At 35.1% G+C, this 22,966-nt stretch overlaps 1 long non-coding RNA gene across 3 annotated transcripts in view; it reads left to right on the forward strand.

Annotated features, from left to right (window-relative positions):
• LOC122447561 overlaps positions 1-22,966 on the forward strand; it is an 89,064-nt gene that overhangs the window by 16,311 nt on the left and 49,787 nt on the right. For 2 of the 3 annotated variants that reach the window (XR_006271280.1, XR_006271281.1), the window contains exon 2: positions 10,580-10,653. This is a non-coding gene — a long non-coding RNA (uncharacterized LOC122447561). Of the gene's footprint in view, positions 1-10,579; positions 10,654-16,629; positions 17,331-22,966 lie in introns of those variants that run through there. The other variant, XR_006271279.1, reaches the window with a different exon arrangement.

Below are 22,966 nucleotides of genomic sequence, written 5' to 3' on the forward strand. Positions count from 1 at the left end.
AACAAAAATAGTTTCTGTATATGTTTCATTTTCATTATATTCTAACTATATTTGAAAAATATATTCAATAAATGAAGAGAAAAATAGTGATTTAGTTAAGGGAAATTGCAAGTAGGATATTTTATGATTTTCAATACTTAGGAATGTCTGTTCTTATACTGGTCACTTACGATTCATGAAGTAAATTAATTAATCTGTTTTAATAATGAAGGAATTTAGACAGGTCCATCTAGTCGAAGCTATGGTTTTTCCAGTGGTCATGTATGGATGTGAGAGTTGGACTGTGAATAAAGCTGAACGCCGAAAAATTGATGCTTTTGAACTGTGGTATTGGAGAAGACTCTTGAGAGTCCCTTGCACTGCAAGGAGATCCAACCAGTCCAACCTAAAGGAAATCAATCGTGAATGTTCACTGGAAGGACTGATGTTGAAGCTGAAACTCCAATACTTTGGCCACCTGATGCGAAGAACTAACTCATTGGAAAAGACCCTGATGTTGGGAAAGATTGAAGGCAGGAGGAGAAGGGAATGACAGAGGATGAGATGGCTAGATGCCATCACCGACTTGCAGGACATGAATTTGAGCAAGCTCCAGGAGTTGATGATGGACAGGGAAGCCTGGCCTGCTGCAGTCCATGGGGTTGCAAAGAGTCAGGCACATGACTGAGCAACTGAACTGAATTGGATTTAGACAGAAAAATCTTTAGAGTTCAGATTAAAAATATTAACTGAAAAAAAAATTAAAAAAAAATATTGAGTTTCTACTAGTGATTCAATTATCCACTGAACTCTCAAAGAACAAAATTTATGTACTGCCTTTCTCTTAAGGAGGTCATTCAATGGGCAAACAAATACAACATAATTTCAAAATATTATGTGAAGCAATATGATAAACATACAAAGGATATAAAAAATAGATACCATATTTATGGTAGTACTGTCCTTAATATATCATGCATATGGTACAATTCAGTTGTTGTTCACTTGCTAAGTTGAAGAAGTTGAAATGCAAGCGACAAGACTGCTCATTGCATCATTAATACAGATTTCCTTGTTGCCGTGACGCGCATGCCAGACGCTCAGTTGCTTCAGTACTGGAGTGGTTTGCCGTGCCCTTCTCCAGAGGATCTTTCCAACCCAGGGATCTTACCCACATCTCCTCCAACTCCTGCATTGCAGGCCAATTCTTTACCGCTGAGCTACTAGGGAAGCCCAGGACAGGGAAGCTCAGTTAGAAGGGGGAGGGTATGCATAGGAATGTTAGCTTCTTTCAAATGAAAATTTAACAGATGTCTAGCAAAGTCCTTCCCTTTTGTTATTCCACTATTTATCACTTTGTTACTCAATAACATTTCCATGGTGACTGGAATCTAGTCATGCAATGTCATGGTAGCTGCCATGACCTTCCCTGTGGGCAGCAGTTGGGAAAGGGTTATTTTTGTAACATTACTCATACAGATCTTCCAAACTCTAGTTAAAAACTTGTGCATATTAAATCCAGATACTCAACACAATGTATAGGTATTAATACTTTCTGAATTACTTCATAACTGTTACACAGTCTATCAATCTTTTCTTCCACTTTATCAGTCCTCATGACACACTTTCTCTCCATTAAACAATCTAATAATGAAGATCTGTTAAGTGTAACAAGCAAAGTGTATACATGGCACTGATATTGGTTTTTGTATTTACAAAAAGCCAACTAGATGAGAAAGAAAGGAATATACACCAGAATTTCAGTTTTACAATAGTGATATATGTATATGACTGCATTATACATTGTTTTGGAGATACATTGTTTAAAATTATCCCACAATATTTTATTCTTTATTCATCTTTATAAAGCCTTTTTTTTAGTGGATTCTCATACTATCACTTTACAAAATATTACTTTTTGCTTAACTTTTCCAAACCAGCATCTTTTGTTTGTATACACAAGGAAATCTCCTGGCATTCGTGGTTTCCACTTTAAAAACTCAATATTGAATTTGCATTTTTTTTTTATTGTGGGTATCCTATAGCTTATATTTACCTGAAATAAATTCTGTGGGTTATTTTTGCTGCTAGAAAGACTGCTGTGATTTGCCTTAACTGGCAGTGATTTTTATTGTCAAACACCTGCATAGGAAACACCTGCAGTTACCTGCCTTTGGAAAGTAATAGACTTTTAAGCAGAAACTCTAGGGGTAAGCAGGAGGATTTCCAAAGTGCAGATGACTAATCAAAGGGGAAAGAGACTTTTAAACAGGATAACACCTATTATATTTTTATTTCTTTACCCAGATATAGACTGTGGATTATTTTGTAAAATACCAGCAATAAAGCTGCAAATAAGCAAATGTAATAACACAGTGTGATGATCTTGAAAAATGTTTAGGAATTATTAATATAAATTTTGTCTTGACGAATGTATACTATGGACAATTTCTTGGTTATCAATCATATCTAGATCCCTGGACTTTTTACACATTCACATTTAAATCCAAATTTGAAACTAGAAAAACCAGTGTAAATTATAAATTGAATGTTTAATAAAACCATTAATATAACCTAAAGCAAAACCTTTCAAAGCCAGCACATATAATACATTAAAAATAACTCACTGAGAGTGGGGGAAAGAAAGTTAATTTTAAGGTACAAAAAGGAACTTTGTAGACTTCAAAACACAGATATCATCTCTATTATATCCTGACTAAATACTTTACTAATTTTGTGATAATGAAAGAATATCACTAGAGATATTGAGTTCATGTGTCACAACAATGAAAGTATTACTAAGTTTAATATACTTAGCATATATTTAATCAGGTTGAAGAAAACAGAATTCTTTCCTCTAAATACAATAGACTAAAACAAACAGCATATATTGTGAAAATAACCCTCCAGCAAGATTTACTCCAGGGAAACCTTCCTTCTGTAGGCAGCTTATCCTAGTATCTGGCTTGTAGCCTTGAAATATAATTTACAGATCAGCCTTTTAATTGGATATGATTTAAAAAAGAGTAAACTCCGGGAGTTGGTGATGGACAGGGAGGCCTGGCGTGCTGCGACTCATGGGGTCGCAAAGAGTCCGACACAACTGAGTGACTGAACTGAACTGAACTGAAAAAAGTGTGCTAAACAGAACATTTCTTAAAATAATTCATTCTTCTTTAAAAACAGAACCACAAGATGAACTCTTGCTCTGAGCATATGATCAACATTCTAATAATCAATATGAGAATTAACTCTTACAAATCTTATAATGAAATACAGGGTAGGTCACCATCAACATGTAATAAATTTTGATATGTTCTTGAATAAACTCACAGTGACAAGAGGATAAACACATTTCTCTATATTCTAAAATATTTACATGCCTTTTGTCTAATCTATGTTTTAGCACCTCCTTAGATTACTAGGGCTAGGGAACATGTAACCCAGTGCTAGTATACATAAAGAAACATACTGAATTAGAAATCAATTCTGTATCATCTATTTGGTTAACAGGCAGAATTATATAATCTTCATACATCAGTCAAGAATACTATTTGTATATTAAGATAAGCTATAATATACTATAACCTGTATACAATATTTTATAAACAAATATTTGTATACAAAGTATATAATACATTTTTTATTGTATACAAAATATACCATACTTTGGCCACCTGATGCAAATACCTGACTCCTTAGAAAGGACCCTGATGCTGGGAAAGATTGAAGGCAGGAAGAAAAGGGGACGACAAAGGATGAGATGGTTGGATGGCATCACTGACTCGATGGAAATTAGTTTGCATAAGCTCCGGGAGTTGGTGATGGACAGGGAGGCCTGGCGTGCTGTGGTCTACGGTGTCACAGAGTCGGACATGACTGAGTGAACTGAACTGAGCTGAATTGATAACATACTATTCATACTGCTATATATACCATAAACTCAAATTTTCACTGTAATATACTGTACACCATAGCATATATTATACAGTGAAGGTGGCACTAGTGGTAAAGAAGCCACCTGCCAATACAGGAGACCTAAGAGATGGGCTCATTCCCTGGGTTGAAAAGATTCTCTGGAGGAAGGAATAGCAACCTACTGCAGTGTTCTTTCCTGGAGAATCACATGGACAGTGGAGCCTGGAAGGGTACAGTCCACAGGGTCTCACACAGTTGGACACAACTAAAGCAAGTTAGCACACACACGTACTATATACTATATATATAGTATGCATGTAGCATATACTATAAAGTATGCTATATACACCATTACTATATATCTTGGTGCATACACCAGTGGGATGAGTACTACTTGGGAGCATTTAGAAATGCAGAATCTCAGCCTAATTTCAGATCTACTGAAGTATAATCTGCATTTTTAACAAAGTCTTTTGGTGATTCATATGCATAATAAACTTTGAGAAGCAGAAGCATACATTCGGCAATAAAATCTTGAGCCTGCAAGGTATACTTTATTTCTCAAAAGCAAATATACAATGCTTTTTCACTGTAGTGTTCTAGGTGAGAGAGGATGATATAAAAACTATGCATGGGCATTTTTATTATACATGCAATCCTTGCAATGCACTTATCAAAATAAAACTAGTTTCTGGTTGTTGTGGGGATTATTTGTGGATATAGAGCAAAAAGCAAATTTTGATTGTGTTATTGTTATTAGTTTTGAGGTGTGGAAAATATAAGACATGCTAAATTTTAATTGAGAAATATGTTTGAGACTGATGGTGCATGCATGCTAAGTCACTTCAGTCATATCCAACTCTGCGACCCCATCGGCTGTAGCCCATCAGGCTCCTCTGTCCATGCAACTATCCAGGCAAGAATACTGGAGTGGGTTGCTATTTCCTACTCCAGAGAGTGATGCACTTCTAGTTAAAAACATTGGGTGGAGAGGGAGGTGGGAGGGGGGATCGGGATGGGGAATACGTGTAAATCTATGGCTGATTCATATCAATGTATGACAAAACCCACTGAAATGTTGTGAAGTAATTAGCCTCCAACTAATAAAACAAACAAACAAACAAAAAAATATGTATTTCACCTTTATTTAGAATAGCAAAATGGGAACAGCCTGTAATTGAAACTAAAAGAGAAGACAAGCTGTAAGTCACTTACACTCCAAACAAGAGAACAGTCATAGTGACTTTAGATTTTTTGCATAACTTTATAATTGCTAGCCACTCTAATTTTATTTGAGTTAGTTTGATATACTTGAATGATTTTAAATTGACTATATCACGGGCTAGCAAACCATGGCCCTCAGGCCAATTCCGGCCAGCGGCCGTTTTTAGTATTTAAGGTTTTGCTGATCTTATATGTGTTGTCTACGGCTCCTTTTGAATTACAAAAACAAACTTGAGTAGTTGAAATAGAGACTGTATGATCTCTGAAGGCTAAAATATATACTTTCCTGTACAGAAAAAAAAATTGTTGACCTATATGAGAAATTCAAATTATCTTCATTTTAGAACATTTCCTTTTCACTGTTTCAGTATCTAAATATCTTTCCTAAATATCTGTCTTAGGTTACCTTCATAAACTTCTGATGGAACTCTACAAATGAATGATGTTTAAGGACAAAAGATACTATAGGTACATCATTGTGTCTCTAAAAATACTGTTGTGTATCTGCCATTTAAAGGATCACAAGCAAACATGTTGTTGTTCAGTTGCTAAGTTCTGTCCAACTCTTAGCAACGCCATGGACTGCTACATGCCAGGCTTCCCTGTCCTTCACTACCTCCAAGAATGTGCTCAAGTTCATGTTCATTAAGTCAGCTGATGCTATCTAACCATCTTATACTCAGCCGCCCTCTTTTTCTTTTGCCTAAATCTTTCCCAGCATCAGAGTGTTTTTCAATGAGTCAGCTTTTTGCAAAGTATTAGAGCTTCAGCTTTAGCATCAGCCCTTCTAATGAATATTCAGGGTTGATTTCTTTAGGATTGACTGATTTGATCTCCTTGCTGTCCAAGGGACTCTCAAGAGTCTTTTATAGCACTACAATTCAAAAGCACTAATTCTTTGACCTTCAGCCTCCTTTCAGATCTATATATGACTATGGGAAAAACCATAGCTTTGACCATATAGATCTTTGTCAGCAAAATGATATTTCAATTTTTAATATGCTGTCTAGGTTTGTCAGACAAGGTTCGATGCTGTAAAGAGCAATATTGCATAGGAACCTGGAATGTTAGGCCCATGACAAGGCAAATTGGAAGTGGTCAAACAGGAGATGGCAAGAATGAACATCTACATTCTAGGAATCAGCGAACTAAGATGGACTGGAATGGGTGAATTAAACTCAGATGACCATTATATCTACTACTGTGGGAAGGAATCCCTTAGAAGAAATGGAGTAGCCATCATAGTCAACAAAAGAGTCCAAAATGCAGTACTTGGATGCAATCTCAAAAATGACAAAATGATCTCTGTTCGTTTCCAAGGCAAACCATTCAATATCACGTAATCCAAGTCTATGCTCCCACCAGTAATGCTTAAGAAGCTGAAGTAGTACGGTTCTATGAAAACCTACAAGACCTGCTAGAACTAACGCCCCCAAAAGATGTCCTTTTCATTACAGGGGACTAGAATGCAAAAGTAGGAAGTCAAGAAACACCTGGAGTAACAGGCAAATTTGGCCCTGGAGTACAGAATGAAGCAGGGCAAAGGCTAATAGAGTTCTGCCAAAGGAACGCACTGGTCATAGCAAACACTGTCTTCCAACAACACAAGAGAAGACTCTACACATGGACATCACCAGATGGTCAACACCAAAATCAGACTGATTATATTCTTTGCAGCCAAAATTGGAGAAGCTCTATTCAGTCAGCAAAAACAAGACCAGGAGCTGACTGTGGCTCAGATCATGAACTCCTTATTGCCAAATTCAAGAAAGTGGGGAAATTTTAAGTGGGGGAAATTGAAGAAAGTGGGGAAAACCACTAGACCATTCAGATATGACCTAAATCAAATCCCTTATGACTATACAGTGGAAGTGAGAAATAGATTTAAGGGACTAGATCTGATAGACAGAGTGCCTGATGAACTATGGACAGGGGATTATGACATTGTACAGGAGACAGGAATCAAGACAATCACCAAGCAAAAGGAAAGCAGAAAAGCAAAATGACTGTCTGAGGAGACCTTGCAAATAGCTGTGAAAAGAAGAGAAGTGAAAAGCAAAGGAGAAAAGGAAAGATATTCCTATTTGAATGCAGAGTTCCAAAGAATAGCAAGGAGAGATAAGAAAGCCTACCTCAGCAATCAAAGCAAAGATATAGAGGAAAACAATAGAATGGGAAAGACTAGAGATCACTTCAAGAAAATTAGAGATACCAAGGGAATATTTCATGCAAAGATGGGCTCAAAAAAGGACAGAAGAAATGCTAGGGACCTAACAGAAGCAGAAGATATTAAGAAGAGGTAGCAATAATACACAGAAGAATTGTACAAAAAAGATCTTCATGACCCAGATAATCACAATGGTGTGATCACTCATCTAGAGCCAGACATCCTAGAATGTGAAATCAAGTGGGTCTTAGGAATTATCACTATGAACAAAGCTAGTGGAGGTGATGGAATTCCAGTTGAGCTATTTCAAATCCTAAAAGATGATGCTGTGAAAGTGCTGCACTCATATGTCAGCAAATATGGAAAATTCAGCAGTGGATACAGGATGGGAAAAGTTCAGTTTTCATTCCAATCCCAAAGAATGCTCAAACTGCTGCACAATTGCACTCATCTCACATGCTAGTAAAATAATGCTCAAAATTCTCCAAGCCAGGCTTCAGCAATATGTGAACCATGAACTGCCAGATGTTCAAGCTGTTTTAAAGAAGGCACAAGAACCAGAGATCAAATTGCCAACATCCGCTGGATCAACAAAAAAGCAAGAGAGTTCCAGAAAAACATCTATTTCTGCTTTATTGACTATGCCAAAGCCTTTGACTTGTGTGCATCACGATAAACTGTGGAAAATTCTGAAAGAGATGGGAATACCAGACCACCTGACCTGCCTCTTGAGAAACCTGTATGCAGGTCAGGAAGCAACAGTTAGAACTGAACATGGAACAACAGACTGGTTCCAAAGCAGAAAAGGAGTACATCAAGGCTGTGTATTGTCACCCTGCTTATTTAACTTATATGCACAGTACATAATGAGAAACGCTGGGCTAGAGGAATCACAAGCTGGAATCAAGATTGCTGGGAGAAATATCAATAACCTCAGATATGCAGATGACACCACCCTTATGGAAGAAAGTGAAGAAGAATCAAAGGGCTTCTTGATGACAGTGAAAGAGGAGAGTGAAAATTTGGCTTAAAGTTCAACATTCAGAAAACTAAGATCATGGCATCTGGTCCCATCACTTCATGGCAAATACATGGGGAAACAGTGGAAACAGTGATTGACCTTATTTTTCTGGGCTCCAAAATCACTGCAGAAGGTGATTGCAGCCATGAAATTAAAAGACGCTTACTCCTTCGAAGGAAAGTTACGACCAACCTAGACAGCATATTAAAAAGCAGAGACATTACTTTGTCAACAAAGGTCCGTCTATTCAAGGCTATGGTTTATCCAGTGGTCATGTATGGATGTGAGAGTTGGACTATAAAGAAAGCTGAGCGCCGAAGAATTGATGCTTTTGAACTGTGGTGTTGGAGAAGACTCTTGAGAGTCTCTTGCACTTCAAGGAGATCCAACCAGTCCATCCTAACGGAAATCATTTCTGGGTGTTCATTGGAAGGACTGATGTTGAAGCTGAAACTGCAATACTTTGGCCACCTGATGCAAAGAGCTGACTCATTGGAAAAGGCCCTGATGCTGCGAAAGATTGAGGGCAGGAGGAGAAGGGGACAACAGACGATGAGATGGTTGGATGACATCACTGACTCAGTGGAATGGGTTTGGGTGGACTCCGTGAGTTGGTGATGGACAGGGAGGCCTGGCGTGTTGCGGTTCACGGGGTCGCAAAGAGTCAGACATGACTGAGTGACTGAACCGTACTAAACTAGGTTTGTCATAGCTTTTCTTCCAAGGTGCAAGTGTCTTAATATCATGGCTGCAGTCACCCTCTGCAGTGATTTTGGAACCCAAGAAAATAAAATTTGTCACTGTTTCCAATTTTTCTCCATCTATTTGCCATGAAGTGATGGGATTGGATGTCATGATCTTATTTTTTTGAATGCTGACTTTTAAGCCACCTTTTTCACTCTGCTCTTTCACCCTCATCAGAAGCTCTTTAGTTCTTCTTCACTTTCTGCCATTAGAATGGCATCATCTGCATATCTGAGGTTGTTGCTATCTCTCCTGGCAATCTTGATTCCAGCCTGTGATTCATATAGGTCTCATTTCACATGGTATACATGATATACTCTGTATAAAATTTAAATGAGCAGGGTACAGCCTTGGTGTATACTCCTTTCCAAATTTTGAACCAGTCTGTTATTCCATGTCAGGTTCTAACTGTTGCTGCTTGAACTGCATGCATGTTTCTCAGGAGGCAGGTAAGGTGGTCTGGTATTCCCATCTCTTTCAGAATTTTCCACAGTTTGTTGTGATCCATACAAAGGCTTTCGAGTAGTAAATGAAACAGCTGTTTTTCTGGAATTCCCTTGCTTTTTCTATGATCCAATGGATGTTGGCAATTTAATCTTTGGTTCCTCTGCCTTTTCTAAATTCAGTTTGTACATCTGGAAGTTCTTGGTTCACGCACTGCTGAAGTCTAGCTTGAAGGATTTTCAGCATTACCATGCTAGCCTGTGAAACGAGTGCAACTGGATGGTAGTTTGAACATTCTTTAGCATTATGTTTCTTTGGGATTAGAATGAAAACTGACCTTTCTAGTCCTGTGGTCACTGAGGAGTTTTCCAAATTTGCTGACATACTGAGTGCAACACTTTAACAGCATCATCTTTAGGACTCGTGTGTGTATGTATACATATATATATACATTTGTGACAAATATTTAAGAATACATTTATTGTTTTGTCATGCTTGCTGACATGAACATCCTGGTTTCTCTCCTGGACTCATGTCCCAATAGGTATTTCCATGATTGGGGATCACTGATATGCTATGTAGAAAAGGATAGAGAAGGACTTTTTTTTTTTTTTTCTGTACTCGTAATTGTATAAAAAGTAAACTGATATGTAGAACCAAGGAAGTAAATTGGTGATTACCTGGAATCCATTTAGACAGGAGAATGTGCCTTAAAAAAGCATCTTTGCAGGTGATGGAAATTCTCTATGTCTTGGTTAATATGGTAGTTTCATTGGCGTAAGCAGTTGTTAAAAACCCAAATAACAGTTCATTTTAAATGTTGCATTCTATTTTATGCATTGTCTCTTCATAAAATTAATAAGAAAAAATGAACTTCACTGTTTCATATGCACTTCAAAGTAATGCATACTATTCTAAGTTTCTGAGTACAGTTCTCTAAATAAAAAAATGTATTTTTTTCTTGTATACTCTCAGTGCTGTATATCATATATCTCTCCTGATTTATTTCTCCTTATTCTGCATTGCTATATGTAAATTCACCTTTATAATTGAGGATTCAATTACCAATGCTTTTATTACAGTTGACCCTTGAACAACATTGATGGGTTTGAACTCCAGGGAACTCTGGTAGTGGAAAATCATACAGATTATTAAGGTAATTTATATAATTCTATGCTTTTATACTTTGTAGTCTCTTTGTTTCATGATTATATGTTCCTTATGTTCTTCTCTCCACTTGCTTATTTTGGAATGTTTTTAAAATTATAATTTTTTCTATATATTTTGTATATATGTTGTTTTATGATCATTGTTAAAATTGATGTGGAAATTCAATTCAGCATTGTTTTATAATATATACATGTATCATGTATTATAAAAATTGATTTTTTCCATAAATATTCACTTAGAATTTCCTACATAGTTAATGTTATTATTGCTCTTCATTTTCCCCTTCATCTTGAAGCCTCACTGCTGATCATTTTCATTCCAATCAATAATTACTTTGTTATTTCCTAGATTTATTGGTTGTTGCTTATCATCTCAAGTGTTGTGGGGCTTATGTTGATGTTGATGTTTTTATTATTGGTTTCTTTACTTAATCATTACTTAACCTTAGAGTATATTCTACTCAGTACAGAATTTGATGTTAGTGATAGAACATATTTGAAGATACAATTTCATTATCTTCTGTATTTCATTTTATTCTATTGCAAAGTAGTCTGCCATTTTCAATTGGGAAAGTAGTTATAAGAAATAAGTAATTTTTTCTTTTTTACTTTTGACTACTACCTAGAATGTATTTTAGTCTTGACCACAGTTTTTCCTACTTAGTGCTTAGTCATGCTTTTCTTCATTTTTTTTTTTTTTTCTCTGTTGGATTTCTTAGTGGTTGTTTAAACTATAACTTATTGTGGTTTCTTCTGGAATATTATCAGCCACTATCTCTTCAGATGTATTTTCTGCCTTATTATTTCTACCATCCTCTGACATTTAAACCACACATGTATTAGCTATTTCACAAGGTTTTGCTTGATTTCTTATATTTTATATATTTTCCATCATTTGCCACTTTTGGGCATGTTATCCTGATAATTCTCTTTAAAATTATGAATTTGAAATACGCCACTTCACCAATTAGTTCTTCAATTATGCATCATCTGTCATTAAAGACATTCACTCTGTTGTTAATGTAATCATTTGTATTTTCATTTATGGTCTTCCCTAATGATAAAGCATTCACTGAAATTCAGGAGAGAAGACACAGGTTTGATCCCAGAGTAAAGAGGATCCCCTGGAGAAGGAAATGGCAACCCACTCCAGTAATCCTGCTTGGGAAATCCCAGGGACAAAGGAGCCTGGTAGGCTACAGCCCATGGGGTCACAAGAGTCAGACACGACTTATCAACTAACTAAACCACTACCACAATTTTCAGTTATACAGTTTATTTATTTCTATTATATATTTTTCAATTATTTGTTATAATCTCTATTGTGTAGGTTAATTTCTTATTATATTAATTGTAATTAACTTTCATGACTGGCAACACCAATATTTAGAATTATTATGAATTTGTTCTATTTTGTTTTTTCCCTTTTTGAAATTCTTATTTTCCAATAGATTATTTTCTTATAAAAAATAGAATTCCAGACCACAGGAAAGAAAAATTCAAAATAATGTAAAATTCTAGATGATCCTAATTTTCACAAGTGTTTTTAATTTCAGGAGGCAGTTAGAATTAAGGCAGATATTTTTAATGGACTCAGGTATTAAGACAGATTCAGTTATTGTGGGGGGGTGGTCTGTTTCCAAATCCCTACTACTCATAGGGTATGGACCCTAAGGTCACTTATAAAAGCCTGGTGTATTTACCTAAGCCCTCCAAATTAGTGCCACAGATGAAAGCTCTAACCACTTACTCATCCTCTTAGTTAATAATTTTTCTGCTGGGATCTGCAATTGCCTTGAGAGGAAAAGAAGCTTTACATACCAAATTAAGTTTGTTTGTTTGTTTTTTTTTAACTCTCCTCTCTTTCCAGATTCTGGCTCTTATTGCTTCTGACCTCTCTAAATCCTAACAAACAATATATCTGTGTTATGTCCAACTTTCTGGGTTATTCTCTATAAGAATATTGACCTGAAAAAAAAAATGTCCTACCCATTGCCTAATGCAGAATTTCTTAAAATTTAATCTTATTCATAATCTATCATTCATATTAGTAACTGTATTGATTACTGGCTTAATGCTGCTGCTAAGTCACTTCAGTCGTGTCCGACCCTGTGCGACTCCATAGATGGTAGCCCACCAGGCTCCCCCTTCCCTGGGATTCTCCAGGGAAGAATACTGGAGTGGGTTGCCATTTCCTTCTCCAGCTCATGAAAGTGAAAAGTGAAAGTGAAGTCGCTCAGTCATGTCCGACTCTTAGCGACCTCATGGACTGCAGCCTACCAGGCTCCTCTGTCCATGGGATTTTCCAGGCAAGAGTACTGGAGTGGGGTGCCATTGCCTTCTCCAACTGGCTTAATGACCTGGGTTTAAATAGTCTTTACTTTTTATATCATTATAAACATTGAGAAAGGGATTTACAATATGGTGTAAATTAAAGAATATTTAACTAAAAGTTATTTGTCTCACAATTTTACTTAAATTAAAACTCCTAAAATGAGACACCCATTTCCCATTTAGTATTGCTCCTTTTACAAAAAAGACTTGCTAGTCATATTATTCCATTTTGTATTTATCTCATAGGATTATTATTAATTGTGTTGTATGGTTTCCACAAAATCTGAAACATATTACAAATTTTAAAATGGGTGTTATAAAGATAATTGTTTAAGGTTATTATCACTTCATAGTGCCTTTAAATACCTTGTTGGGACCTATGGTTATAGTAGAATGGAAGTAAATGCAACTTTATTTCCATTTGCATCATGATTATGTGAGACACTCTTGGTAGAGTTCTACCTTCCTTTGAAATAGGAGAAAGCACAATAAAAATTAGAAGAAAACACTATTAAGTATTATACAGTTTTTTTCTACACCTCCTGATTGAATCAGGAAGTATATATTGAAAGAGCTTTGGCACTAACAGATAGCATACAGGATTTAAAATGCATCAGATATCATTATAGAAGCTAGCACATTGGTTATCAAATAAAAATGTTGAACAATGAAATATCTATATTCTATTTGATGTGATAATAAAAGTTCCTACTGTTCTTGGAAAATAATTATTTTCCCTTGCCAAGATAAAATATAACCACTGAAACTAGTTTATATTCATTTCATAAATCAATGACAATTCACTTCAATGAGCACTTCTGTAAGTCAGCCAATAAGCAACACCAACAATCTATTAAATATACGTCTACAGATAAAGGTCAACCATTCCTCAACACTTCCATTTCTGAAAGTCTGCCAATCCCTGAACTTCATTCATGCTTCTCCAAGCCCTATAGAAGATCAGCATTTTTGATGTGCTCAAAGACTAGAACTTACAAGCACAGCTTTTTCCCTTTATAATCAAACAATACATTTTGCTTGTTTCAGATATTAGAGCATCAACAATAAAAGACTTCACTAATATTTTGTTTTGTTCTGAAGACCATCTTTTTGTAATTTTCTTCTGAAGAAAAAAAGGTGCCCAGAAGTTCTTTCATGTCTCAATAGTCCTTCAAATTTGGTGTCAATGAGTCTTTTCAACAACATGAACTTTGATTTGTTTCAATACCATTTTGTTTACTTTATACTGTTATCCTATAATTTAAAACCAAATAAGTCTTTCTATAATGTAATTAGATCCCTAGATCAGAGAACACTATCTGTAAATAGTTTTGGTATTAATCTGTTTATTCTTTCATTTATTTCTTTATCCTTGCTTTTCTTATACTTTATTTCACGAGATTTTTAGATTCACAAAGAAAAGAAAAAAAAAGTAAAGTTAGTACAAAGAATTCTCATATACTCCACATTGAGTTTCCTTATTAGCAACATCTTATATTAGTATGGCATATTTGTTACAATTAATGAATATATTGTCATTGTTTAGTGGCTAAGTCATGTCTGACTCTTTGTGACCCTATTACAGCACTCCAAGTTTCCCTGTCCTTCACCATCTTCCAGAGTTTGTTCAAACTTATGTCCATTTAGTTGGCAATGCTATCCAATCATCTCATCTTCTGTCACCTCTTTCTCCTCCTGCCCCCAATCTCCCCCAGCATTAAAATCTTTTCCAGTGTGTTGGCTCTTCACATTAGGGCGTCAGAATATTGGAGCTTCAGCTTCAGCACCAGTCCTTCAATAAGTGTTCAGGGTTGATTTCCTTTAGGATTGACTGGTTTGATCTCCTTGCAGTCCAAGGGACTCTCAAGAGTCTTCTCCTGCCCACAATATGAAAGCATCAATTCTTTGGAGCTCAGCTTTCATTATGGTCCAACTCTCACATCCATACATGACTACTGGAAAAACCATAGCTTTGACTTTAAGGGACCTCTGTCTGCAAAGTGATGTCTTTTCAACATGCTGTCTAGGTTTGTCACAGCTTTCCTTCCAAGGAACAAACATCTTTTAATTTCAAAGCTGCAGTCACCATGTGCAGTGATTTTGGAGCCCAAGAAAATAAAATCTGTCACTGCTTCCACTTTTTCTCCTATTTGCCATGAAGTGATGGGACTGGATTCCATGACCTTTGTTTTTTGAATGCTGAGTTTTAGGCCAGCTTTTTCATCCTCCTCTTTAGCCCTCATCAAGAGACTCTTTAGTTCCTCTTAGCTTTCTGTCCTTAGGATGGTATCATCTGCATATCTGAGGTTGTTGATATTTCTCCTGGCAATCTTGATTCCACCTTGGGAGTCATCCAGCCCAGTATTTCTGATGATGTACTCTACATGTAAGTTAAATAATCATGGTGACAATATACAGCCTTGATGTATACTCCTTTCCCAATTTTGAACCAGTTCATTGTATCATGTCTGGTTCTAACTGTTACTTCTTGATCTGCATACAGGTTTCTCAGGAGACAGGTAAAGTGGTCTGGTATTCCCATCTCTTTAAGAATTTTCCACAGTTTGTTTTGATCCATGCAGTCAAAAGCTTTAGCATAGACAATGAAGCAGAAGTAGGTGTTTTTATATATAGATACTTTACTAATAATTATTTCCATACTTTACTCAAATGTTCTTATTTCTTACCTAATAATATATTTTGCTTCCATATCCCATCTAAGATACCAGATTTTATATTATATGTAATTTTACATTATACTATTTATTCCTAGGATACTCTTGTTTGTGACAGTTGATGCTTCTTTTTTATTTGTCCTAATTGTACAAAATCTCATCTCCTTTGTTTGGTTTAGCACTTAATTATCTTGTCTCTGTTGAGTTTTTGAGGAAGTTCTTCATAAGAATGGGTTAACGCATAGATCTGATAAGTCTCATATCTAAGTCAGCACAAAAGCCCAATATTTTAATTGTATTTGCTAATTCACACAAAGATAATTGCTTAAACTTTGCCTTGGATTCCTCAACAGAAATTCCAGAGTATTCTCTCACTTGAGAAGTCACATCTGGGTCATTTTGCTTAGTCTAAATTCTGAGATCAATGATAGTTGAGAAATTAATTCTAATATTGATTCTTGCTTCTGCTTAGCTGGGAAATGAAAACCCCTTTTATAAGTATACATGTTAGAACTGTAGTGGCTTCCATCCTTTGTGTCATGGTTTCATCTATAAGAAAGCTGAAATCTACTAATACATAGAGACAAAATTGTTTTCCTAAATATACTCTCAATAAAAGCTTGGCTTCTTTACTTACCTTACTGTTACTAAGTATTACTAAAAATTAAATAGGATGACAATATGGGAGTTTTTTGCCGTGTTAAAAATATCACTTAACAACTTTAGAAAGGAGAGAAAGTAAAATGAAATAAACAATCTGATCAACTTCCTATGATCTATGTCCTGAGATCTCAAAATATCCTCTCTTCATTACGCTGTATGATGTCCAAATAAAATAATTCACACTAAAACCAATTTAAACTTACACATTTTAAATTCTGCCTCACTCGGTCTTTTTTTTGTTTTTCATTCTACCAGCCAAATAAATCTCTTTTTTTTTCTCTCCTTCTCTAGATCTCTGTAAATGAGCCATCCATCCATTAATTTTTGTTCTAAGGAGAAGGACAGTCTTACTGCACATACTCCATTAGGAATTCTGGACTAAATGTTGGATCTATATAAGCTGCATTTAAGCCTTGGCCTATAGCCAAGTCAAGGTCAATTATTAAAGATTTTCTTAAACTTCAGGAAGACAGACAGAAATTTCCTTCTGAATTAAGGATTTTGTTAATGCTTATTTAATCAAATAGCTCACTTAATTGTTAATGCCTGAGAGGGAAATGTTGTTAAAAGCAGCTGAGTGCAAAAAGCCAGTACAGGATTTTAAATAGCATAGCTGTTCATAATTCAAATAAATGTTCTTGAAAAGTATGATATGTACTATGTAATGCTGTTTCAGAAACCTTTCCATTAAGGGTACATGAGGCAGAGATTTTAACTTGTAAAGGAAATATAGAAGAGGCAATAAATGACTGAAATTTGACTTTAGAGAAAATGTTTTTTTTCTCTTTTTTAAATGCTGAGTGAACACCTACACTTAGAAAGGAGGCTTCTCTTTAAAATAGATATACAGAAAGAAAAAACGGAATTGGAAATTGACTTTTAAAACATATGGCTGAGCACTTTAAAGGAATAGTGGAGATTAAACAAACAAAATCAGAACAAATTTGTGACTTATCAGACAAAATAATTGGTCTCCAAATAAAGAGACTACAGAGGGGTCTTCCCTTAGCTATCAATTTTGAATTTATTAAGAGGGGTCCCTTAGAATATGCAACCCTCCGGACAACCCAAATCCTCCAATATTCAAGTCCTTTACGTAAAATGACTTAGTTCATCGGGCCCTTCTGTATCCATGGACTCTGTGTCTGTAGATGCAACCAACCATGAATACATCTGTGGTTGGTTGACTCTGAGGATGTGGAATCCAGATACAGAGAGCTGGCTGAGGTAGCCTCTAACAAGCTAAAGATATACAAAGCTAAAGCAGTTAGCTAGCTGCGTTTCCTCTATCTCAGTCAATGATGGACATGTTTAATTAACAAAATAATATTTGACTCATTTATTTAAAACATTTGTTGCATTTTCTTCAAAAAGATAACTTATTTTTATTTGGAGGGTAAATGCTCCATGAAGAGAGTAATTCTGAGTCTTTGGCACCTTACACTCTAATTATTTTGTTTAAAGAAAAGTGTGTAAGTTACACAGAACACAACATGCTTATTACTCGTAGATGAAAATTTCCTGAAAGTTCATGTTTCTTAGCGTAGTCACTGGACCTTATTTTTCTTATACTTAGTATCCGTGTCTCATTTTAATATGATGGATTTCACAATTTTATCATTATATTATCACTATTATATACAATTATACTTTTAAAATATTTTAAAGATATATCATAGCTTTTATTACCAAGTCACAGCCTAAGATTAAAAATCACAATGTTACTGCATTTTGTGGTTAGGAATTAGCTGTGATATTCAAAGGTTGTACCATCTTAGACACACAACTTCACATCTCTGTTTCTTAAACTCTTTATTCAAAAACTAATAAAAATAGTAGTTAGTGTTGTGAACCCCAACAACTCCTTATAGTCAAAGGATGCCAAAGAAAGCCTGGTATCCTTAATCAATCAATCAGTCATTCAGTTCAGTTCAGTCCCTTAGTCGTGTCCAATTCTTTGTGACCCCATGAACCACAGCATGCCAGCCCTCCCTGTCCATCACCAACTCCCAGAGTTTACCCAAACTCATGTCCATCCAGTCGGTGATGCCATCCAGCCATTTCATCCTCTGTCATCCCCTTCTCCTCCTGCCTTCAATCTTTCCCAGCATCAAGGTCTTTTCAAATGAGTCAGCTCTTCGCATCAGGTGGCCAAAGCATTGGAATCTCAGCTTCAACATCAGTCCTTCCAATGAACACCCAGGACTGAGCTCCTTTAGGATGGACTGGTTGGATCTCCTTGCAGTCAAAGGGTCTCTCAAGAGTCTTCTCCAACACTGCAGTTCAAAAGCATCAATTCTTCGGTGCTCAGCTTTCTTTATAGTCCAACTCTCACATCCATACATGACTACTGGAAAAACCATAGCCTTGACTAGACGGACCTTTGTTGACAATGTAATGTCTCTGCTTTTTAATATGCTGTCTAGGTTAGTCATAACTTTCCTTCCAAGCAGTAAGCGTCTTTTAATTTCATGGCTGCAATCACCATCTGCAGTAATTTTGGAGCCCAAAAAAATAAAGACAGCCACTGTTTCCCCATCTATTTCCCATGAAGTGATGGGACCAGATGCCATGATCTTAGTTTTCTGACTGTTGAGCTTCAAGCCAAATTTTTAATTGGAGCACAGTAATATTATTTGTAAGACAGCAACCTAAATTACAAAGATTGAGGACTCATTAATGCTTCTAATCACACTAATTGCTGTTAATTTTACTAAACTTTCAAATACATCTTCCATCACTTTCAGACTGCCAAAATGTAAACTAGTCTCAGTTTAGATGTGCTTCATTTTGAGGAGATATCTACATCTATATATAGATCTATATATGTGAGAAAGATATCTATCGTTATCTATCTGTGTAACATCTTTTATCCATTAATCTGTTGGTGTACTCTTAGGTTGCTTCCATATCTTGCCTATTGTAAGTAATGCTGCCATGCACATAGGGTACATGTCTTTTCAAATTAGTTTTGTTTTCTTCAGATACACAGGTCACAATAGAATTTCTGGATCATAAGTGAATCTTTTTTGTTGTTGTTTTTTGAAGAAACCCCATACTGTTTTCCACAGTGACTGCACAAATTTACAATGTCACCCACAGTGTACAAGAGTTCCATTTTCTCTGTATCTTCACTAACATTTGTTATGGGTCATTTTAACCATTTTTGAGAAGAAATTGAGTAACAAGTTTAACTTTCCCCTAATAATATAAAAGCTATGATGTGTACCAAAAAGTTATCTGAAAACAGTGATACTCTTTCAAATAAGTTCTCATACAGTCTATACTGGTTCTCTATCTCCACAATTTATTTTCTAAGTGTCTTTAAATTCTTAAGTAATGGGCATGTTTCAGGGACAATTTTAAGGGCATTTCCAGCATTAATTAAATTTTGAGTAATAGAGTTACGTCAAAGAAACAATTATGTCAAAGGAAATCAGAATTAGAGTACATTTGAATTTAGTGAATGCTTGTTCAAAGGGCAATAGAAACTGTACTTGTGCTTTTAAGAACCTTTTGTTTCCTTTTAAGAACCGTTTGCTTGCATTTTAGTTTGCTCTCTTGATCCCTTAAGTTGGCCAAATGAAAAACTATTATACTTGTCTCAAATGTTAAGAAAGGCTTATGTAACTAATCAAATCAAATTTGCCCAGAAAATGCCAAGATGTCTTGAATGTATACCCCACAAAATTGTTCTCCAAGATGCCAACATATTTAGTCATATTCATGTTCAAGTATTTTAAACTCATAAGGATACTTTTTATTACAAATAACAGTGATATTTTAAAATAAATGAAATATATAAAATAATTTAAGCTTATTTTCAATAGTTTGTGTGAAATTCTTATTACAACAAACAACTAAAAAACTGTAATTAAGAAAACCAATACACCTGATTTTTAGCCAGAGAAAATATTTTGCACATCTCCTTGTGGTTTATTTTTACCCTGTATCTGAATTTTAGCTGGTGAAATACAAATATATTTCTTCTCTCATTTATATGTGAAACTCTTGTAACATAAGGATAGGCTCCTTTTTAAGAAAAAGTGGACCTAGTAATTAAAAGTCATGCTTTGATAATGGTAGATCCACTGTAATAAATGTGGAATATAATATCTTATTTTAGACTCTTGCTTTAGACTTTTTGTTTTGGTACAGAGAGGTGAAATATTGTTATATTAATAGAATTTAGAGATTTTATAATCTGTGTTTTAATGGCCGTGGAATATTAGGAGGGAAGATTTCTTACTGTAAATTTGGAGAAAAGTATTCCTTGCTAACCAAATCCTAGGTGGAGTGAATTTCTCTTTTTTTTTTTTTCCTCTTCTCTTCTCTCTCATCCTCTTTTCTTCTCTCTCAGTATCCTTGTCTCTTTTTGGCTTTATTCTATTTTTATTCTAGATCAAACTTCTACATAAATTGAGTCTTTTTTCTTGAATCATGGCTTACATTCTATTTCTTGCCAACTTTCAAATCCCTCTCTCAACACTGTACAGAGTTTCCATGGAAGCTATTATTTTAGGTGAAATTTCCATTCTAGATTCTATCCTCCTCATGGTCATTTGCTTATATTTATTATTATAGGTCACCCAGAAGATGTTTGTTATATTTAATTCAGGATTTCAGATGTCTTGATTAGGGGAAGTTTTTTCATATTATTGAGTAAAATTTTCATATCTGTGAAGAAAATAACATTCTAATGTTATAATTTCAGGCATCTGAATGGTTATTGAGGGAGATATTTTATGCAAAACAATTCAAATCGCATTTAATGCTGAAAATCTTCTATAAAGCTGAAGACTAGCAGTATTATTTTTTCATAGCTTGTTATGAAAAGGAAAGAAAATTTATTTCTAACTCAATTTTTGTTCTGATTGGCATTATATCATGTCCTTACTGCTTTGTGGAAGCTAGCTAAAGTTGCTGAAACATTACTTTATTAATATGTAAAATGGCATTTTTTCTTTGTTGGAAAATAAGAATTAGATATATTATCCCTTTTTAATTCTCTAGCACTTAGTTTTCACCATTATATAGACTAGGAAATTTGGCTAGGCTAAGCACTCGCATACAATTTAAAGTTAGCATTTTAAAATAGCTGACAAGATTTCCATCACATTATGCTCTCTGTCTCATAGTTTCTTCTTCACTGGAAATTTAAAATTTATTCCACCATTTCTGCATAATAGTGGCACCTGCACCTGATAATTTAAGATATAGAGTCAAAAGAATATAACTGCCTTGCTCAGGGACACATAGTAAATCAGTGGTAGAATCAGTAGTAAATGGATCCCTTGGTCACAAATAACCACTCTTTCCTACAGGAACATAAAGTTAATGTAAATTAAACTTTAGTCAGTCTAAATAATAAAAAAGCTTTAAAATCCAATGTGTTTTAAAACAGCTGAGCCAAGTAGAAGAGGCTATTGAAACAAAATCATATTATCTCTTTTATATTTTATTCCAGGAATAAGTGTGGCATTATTCCTAATTAAAGCATACTATTTTCATTGTAGAGAATAAACAAAAGCTCACATATTTTACATGATTAGCAGGACTAAAAATTAAACACATTTTAATAATCCTTGTATAATTTAAAATTACATTTTTATTAAAAATCATACTTCCCCTTCTGATTAAGTCAAGCTTTAACAATTTTTTTTTACTCTGGTATTTAAATAAATATTATTCAATTATTGTTTTATGTATTTAGAATTATCTAAAATTTTAAGCTGTTTTTATAGTTACTTATAAATGTTGACTTTTTCAAAGTCTATATGAAGAAAACATGCCAAGAAAAGTTGCTTGTTATTCACTATCAATATTTGATTTTAAACCTTTATGTAAACTCTTGTAGATGACATGGGTTAGACCTTATTGAACTTTCAATGGCTCTATTTATGCCACTGAAATAAGGACTTGATTAAAGACTTGTCAGTTATTTATATTATAAAGATTATAGCAAAAATGCTTCTCTTCAAACCAACAGAGAGACCCCCTTACTTAGCATATGAGTTCTTAGAAAAAAGGTTTCAAAAGGACAAGAGGGCGTCATCCTTTCCAAGAAGAGAAAGGACTCTCTTCTGGGTAGCCTATCCCTTCTCCAGGAGATCTTCCCAACTCAGGAGTCGAACAGAGGTCTCCTGCACTGCAGGCAGATTCTTTACCAACTGAGCTATCATGGAAGCCCTCCAAGAAGAGAAGACCACACTAAATGCTCTACAGGTAAAACATCCTCAAGCTTCCATCACTATCTTAACTAATGCAGTCTTGTTTTGCAAAGGTTTATGAGCATTTGCACTAGGCCACGGCGGGTCTCAGGGGTTCAGATTTCTCATCAGCTGCAGAGGCACCTATGAATGGTCAGCTGACATCCCAATAAAATTCCCGTGATGATGAGAGATGAGAGACAAGGCTGGGCTTTCCAAGAGAAGATGCAGATTTCCATGAGCCATAAAGGACAAGGAGAATGTAGCTGTTTACATATCTCATATGTTAACGGATTGCACTTTTGAATCATTTTTCTATATTCTTTTGAAATATAGCTTGCTTATATTAGCAGATATGTTATAACCACTTAAAGACACCTTAAATTTCAGCCTTTGAAACTGGCAGCATTTTTCCTACC

Source organism: Cervus canadensis, chromosome 9 (assembly GCF_019320065.1).
Source record: "Cervus canadensis isolate Bull #8, Minnesota chromosome 9, ASM1932006v1, whole genome shotgun sequence".
Classification (NCBI taxonomy): domain Eukaryota; kingdom Metazoa; phylum Chordata; class Mammalia; order Artiodactyla; family Cervidae; genus Cervus; species Cervus canadensis.